General features: G+C 45.2%; 1 protein-coding gene across 11 annotated transcripts in view; it reads left to right on the top strand.

The window, feature by feature from the left end:
* NRXN3 (neurexin 3) overlaps positions 1 to 6,269 on the top strand; it is a 1,505,977-nt gene that overhangs the window by 789,714 nt on the left and 709,994 nt on the right. The window lies entirely within an intron of this gene.

Below are 6,269 nucleotides of genomic sequence, written 5' to 3'. Positions count from 1 at the left end.
ATCCTAACAAAAAGGATGATAGATTAGGAGCTGTCTGGTAGCTAATGTACTGTTTACTGCAGTATAAATGACTACAGTTTGGGGAATGAGAGATGAGGAGAATCAGCACATGGTATGAGCTTGCATGATTCCCACGGTCCCACACTGGTGCATTTTTAAGAGGTTCAAGAAATCTGAGGGGGATTTTGCAGAGGGTGACTGAATGAAAGGAGTGTTGCTTGATCGCCTTGTCTTCCCTCCCTAGTCTACCAAAATGGAGCTACCATCAGGTGCCAACTATGCAATTCTTGGAGTGCTTAGAAACTGGCCTGCAGGGGGAATTCTATTAAACACTGTGACCCTGGAAAAAAAGACATCCTTGATCCTGCATTGTATGTGGATTTTAAGGATCCAGGACTGTAAGGAGTAGTGTCCCGCCTTGACAACTACAAGGAAGAAAAAAACTATTATTTTGTATGTATGAATTTTGAGTAATATGAGCCACTTGCAGAGCCGAGCATGTTGATCTGGCATCTTTAAAAGGGGGGGCCGTATCAATTGAGTTTACATCCCTTGCTCGCTCTCTCTGTGTGTGGGGGGGTGTAGATACACACACCACACACACCACTTAGTGTATATACATGTGTGCATGTATAAATGAAATATAGAGGGATGGGGAAGAGAGAACAAAGCTTCATAGGAAAAGAAAAGTGATTTAATCAGGTTTTTTAAGTATATAAACCTTTCCCTAGTACTGTTGGAAACCCAAAAAACAGCTAAATGACTGATCCCACCAACACCCTCCCTTCCTTTAATGTACTTCACACCTCATTTACAGAGTTCCCTTTTAACTACAGTTGTGAGACTAAGTTAACAGTGTTTCTCAAACTTTTGTACTGATGACCGCTTTAACATAGCAAGCCTCTGAGTGTGACCCCTCTTTAGCAATTAAAAACACTTTTTAACATATTTAACACCATTATTAATGCTGGAGGGAAAGCAGGGTTTGGGATGGAGGCTGACAGCTCACGACCCCCCATGTAATAACCTCATGACCCCCTGAAGGGTCCCAACCCCCAGTTTGAGAACCCCTGAGTTAACTGAATAGTTTTCTCCATCCTAAACTTGGCCCATGAGTTCCAGAAATTGAAACTGATCAGTCCAGTTTTGCTGCCCCCATGGAGTGAAATGCAAAGCGCAAACAAACATCATCAGTGAGGAAAAGTCAATTAGATTTTTAGTTGATTAATTTTTAAATACCCTTATGTTGGTATCAGTGCTGTAGGAAATGACTTAAAATATAATTTTAGTGCTGGCTGTTTCCCTTTAACAAGCTCTTTAGTATCATTTAGTTCTTTTTGAGAGGGTTGGAATGTGATTTTTTTTTCTTGATGTAAAAAGCCATATGATGCTTTGAGGCTTCCTGTACGAAGAAGAGCTGGTAGTCAACAACAGTGTCATGCCCTAACAGGAGTTAGAATGAGAAGCGCAGTGCTGTGCAATGTCTGTTTCTAGTTGTTCTACAGTTTCCTGCCCTTAAGAGATGATATTCCCAAATCTCCTGGCATAGCCAAAGGGTGGGATTTTCTTATAAAAACCAAGGCCCCTGGTTCTTCCTTGCCATGGACCTTACATTGTCATTTATATCTGCCTGAACTTTCAAACACTACCAAATAAGAGCAGATGCGTTTTACACCCATGCTACGGAGCCGGGGAATGACTACACAGATGCAAGGCAACAGAGAAAGAGGCTCCACGTGGCTTTCTGTGGTGTGCGATCTCGCTTTGATAATCATGTGTGTCTATAGCACCTTTCATTGCAAAGTGCTTTATGGCCTATATCTTTATGGGCTATATAGACACAAGGATCATTTTCTCCACTAGTGGGGTGGAATACAGTAGCAGTTTAACAATGCTACCCAACAATTTAAGGGAAGAAATGAAGGAGAATCCCAGACCCTCTTGAAACTGCAGGTGGAATTTAGGGAAGCAAAGTGTAACCCAGCCACCCACCCCCGAATTTGGTGACAGCACTTTTTCTCATGTCAGAAGTGCCTTTTGGATCTCTCTAACAATCACGGAATTGTATTGGTAATTGTACATTTTAGAAGCCTCCTACCCCAAAGGCACAAGGAGCACTGTAAATAACTCATGATAAAATGTATACAGACATTATAAAGCTGCAATAATAGTATGGCATCATCCTCTTTTGCCTCCACCGAAAGACCAGTGCTTCCAATGGCGCAGTGCCACCTCCCCAGCCCCAGGCGGGGTCGTTGGTTCAGCCTGACTAGCACTACTACCAACCCTCATCTCCTGCTTGGTGCATTGGTCGTTCTGTTGTGTTCACCCATTGCACCCTGACTGCAATGCAATTCACTGGGAACAGACACCAGTGTGTGTGTGTGGGGGGGAGAGGAATAAAGAGAGAGAGATGTTGTGTGTTCCAGAAACTCTCTATCCTTCAACACTTCTCCTTAGAGGTCACCGGTTTCTCTGATCCATGGTGACGACTGCTGTAATTACCCAGACAATCTTAATAAAAACAAGATTGATTAAAAACCGAGACAATGTAGAATTAAAACAAAAGAAATCATTTGTTTAACATCTCCAGATTTACACGTCTCATAAACCAAATGAGATAAGGCATGTTCTGTTTAGTCACAGAGGGGAAAAACGGGAATAGCTTACATACCCTTGAAAGCAATCTCCTCTCTGACCCCTGGGATCAGCCTGTCAGCATCACTTCGTGACTAGATACTAACCTCCTTTCTGTGTCTTGAAATCTCCTATCAAGCCTTTCCATCTGGGGTTTGGGGAGCACCGTCTTCAGCCCCGCACCGCTCCCAGCTTTGGAGGGGGGAGGGGAGCACCACCTTTAGCCCTGTGCTGCTACCAGCTTTGGGGGAGGGGCCTTCAGTCCTGCATCACTCCTAGTTTGGGGGTGGCATCAGCTTCAGCCCCACGCTGCTCATGGCTTCAGCACCAGGGCTCGGGGCACCGGGTTTCAGCTGTGGGGCCCCTCGGCCCCCTTGAAAGGGCTCAGGGACCCCCAGGGGGCCGCGTACTCCCAGTTGAGAACCACTGGTCTACGCTACAAACGTACGTCATCCTAACTACGTCGCTCAGGAAAATCCACACCTCTGAGTGCCATAGTTATACCAACTTCTTCTCTCCCCCCCCCCCCCCCGCCATGTAGACAACACTGTGTTGATGCGAGGGCTTCTCCCATGGACATAGCTACTGCCTCTCGGGGAGTTGGAGTACCTACTGACAGTCTCCCATTGGCATAGGTAGCATCTTCACTAAGCACCGCAGCTGCAGCGCTGTAAGGACAGACAAGCCCAAAGACCCATAACGATGATTAATAGCATACTTCAGCATTTGAAAGATCAAACTCCCAGGCTGCGTTTCAGATAGTCTTCCATCAGCTCAGGTCCCCACTTCTTCAGGCCTCTGGTTTAAAACATTCATTTTTATCTATTTCTGCTCCAAGCAGTTTTTCCCTTGCAAAATAATATGAATTATAGGCAGGTCCCCAGACCCTCCATCACATCCCCCTACTCGTCCCCCTCGCCACTTCTTGTAGCACCTTGAGTTTTCCCTCGACCTTTCTCACCCACATATTATTTATTGTACAGTAGTGCCAAGGAACCCCAGTCAAGGATCAAGGCCTCATTGTGCTAGTCACTGAACAGACAAATAAGAAAGAAGACAGTCCCTGCCCCATAGATCTTACAATCTACTGTCTGGCTTAATTCTGCTAAGCTGCTGCACTATTATTAGCTCACAGCCTGAGGTAGTCCATTCAGGCAAGACAAACCCACATGCACATTGGTGCCTTGTTTTAGCGTCACATCCATCATCTGCTAGCTCTGAGGGCTCTCTGGGGAGGTCTGGCTGGACTTGGCACAGACATGCCTGTACCCATCGAAAAGAGCTGCTTAGCTGAAACATGCTGGGGAAATGGCCGTGCACAGCTCCCACAAACCCAGGAACAGATGGGCAGTGGAAACACTACAATGGTGGGCGCATTGAAAGACAAACATGGAGGGAGGCAAAATGCAAAGCGGAGCACAGTGAGGGGGAAAGAGCAGTAGCAGGAGTACTGCTAAAACCAGAATAAAGTGAGATGGGACCACAAAGTGCTTTGTCTTTGTTTATAAAGAAGTTTATATGGCCTTATCCACCCTCTTTTTTAAAAACAAATTGGCAACAGATTGTGGTTTATGGTAATGACAGTCCCAGAGGAGCATGTCTCTCTTGGTGACATTGAAGTAAATTGCATTACTCAAGCCGTATACTAACGATGGATAATGAGATGTGTGTATGGCGAAGGAGAGATTGCTGCTTTTATGATGAGACTGAACTATCGAGATGACTGTGGTTATGGCGGGGGGGACAGAGCAATGTAGTTGTGGGTGATTCTAACTCAAGGCATTCTAAGGGTATATCTACACTTAAAACACGACAGCAGCACTGCTGCAGCCGCACTGCTCTTGCGTTTCAGTGTAGATACTCCCGTTGGCGTAGGTAGGACTTCTCCTATCATCATAAGTAATCCACCTACCCAAGAGGCAGTAGCTAGACCAGTGGAAGAATTCTTGTCTGCACTGGGGTTAGGTCAGTCTAGCTGTCTCTGAGGGGTGTACTTTTTCTTTTAAATACCGATATAAGTTCCTAGTGTAGACCAGGCCTAACACTGATGCTGTTAGGGATGTGGGACACCATTCACATAAAAACTGATCCAAGCTTTCCTTCAAAGCCCTTACAGAACTTTAAACATTTTGTGACTTGCAAAGATCTGGGTTATTTTTTTTCTGAGGGGAAAGGGCCAGGTCTCATGCTGCATTGGTATTTTATGGTTTGGGCCAGAATCATGTGTGGAAAACAGTATCTGAAAAGCTATTCTTGCAGTGTTCCAGAGCTAGCTGAAACAGTGAAATCCTCCATGAGAGTCAATTGCAGTGAGGTTTACAGCCTAGATTTGCAGACCTGAGCCGGTTAGGATGGGCCTGTGAATTGAACAGTGAGAAGGTCTCCCCTCACTAGATACTCTCGGTGCTATAACTGCTAAAGGAAAAGGGATTTTGACATATGGGTAGTGCTGGTTTCTGTGCTCTGCTTATTACACGAAGATGTATCATTCTATACCTTTAGCAGACAGAAAAATCAATGGCTCATCTAGTCAAGTATCTTTGGCTCCAGATCATTCCAATGGCCTGTTTAGACTGACACAGACCAGTGCTTCAGAGTCATTGCACCTCTTGTGCCCTATGACCTAACTGTGCTCTTCATTCCACACTATTGCAGCTAATTGTGACATAGTGGGGTTTTTTTGGTAATCGAGTCTTGAAAAGCTGGGTTTGGTTTTTGTGGGAGGACATTTGAACATGCTGTATTATTATTATTATTTATTATTATTCAAAACATGTTTGTCAAGAAGCTTTTTGGTGTGTTTAAATGCAAATAAAGGTCAAGCCCTGGAGAACAGAATACATCCAATAACAGGCACAGTGCTCATCAGCTAGAGTGGAGATCCCAGAGCTGGCAATAGCAGCGGATGCTTCACAAATGGTACCCATGTTTTCTGGTATAGTGGTGAAGGGTCCCTTTCATTAGTGTTTATATCTGACTCTGAAGGACAGAGGCACTTATGGATCATGGCTCTGGCAACCACCTGTTAATCGAGGGCAAGGACAGAGTCTGCTAAGGTGCATGGAGGTTACTAGTTGTATTTGTCAGTCAAATACAACAGAGACAAGCAGCAGTTGCCCCCTGCTGTAGCTGCCTGCAGCAGACGTCCTGTGATGATCACAGTAAATGAGGAGGAAGGAATATCATTAGTGAGGATATGAAATGTAGGACTGTGTCATGGCTGAGTGCTTTATGCAAAGAAGTAGCCTGGACTGGCCAAGTCTGTCTCTCCTCCCCCATAAACCTTGTCATCCAAGGCTTCCTGCTGTATAATCAGTGCTTTATCTGAAGCACCCATCCAGATCTTTTCTGACTACTATCCATTTTTGCAGTGAGGGAGAGGATTGCAGAGCAGTGTCAGACTCATCGACAATTTAGCTGGGCCTAGCACAGCCCACAGCTGGGCATTTGCAAAGGAAGCTGGCAGATATTCTCAAGATCTTTCCCCTGCTGCACCATGTCTGTAAAGAAACCCCCAGCATCCCTTTGGTTTCAATCTCCTTATATAGAGCTCCAAGCGACCTCTTCTCTTACAACAGGCAAGCATTGTCCTTACTGGTTTTGTGCTCTTGTCAGAGCTGACTGCAGGTCTA

The sequence above is a fragment of the Mauremys reevesii genome, linkage group 4 (genome assembly GCF_016161935.1).
Source record: "Mauremys reevesii isolate NIE-2019 linkage group 4, ASM1616193v1, whole genome shotgun sequence".
Classification (NCBI taxonomy): domain Eukaryota; kingdom Metazoa; phylum Chordata; order Testudines; family Geoemydidae; genus Mauremys; species Mauremys reevesii.
The sequence above is the reverse complement of the archived record's forward strand: the minus strand, read 5'-3'. Positions and strand labels throughout refer to the sequence as shown.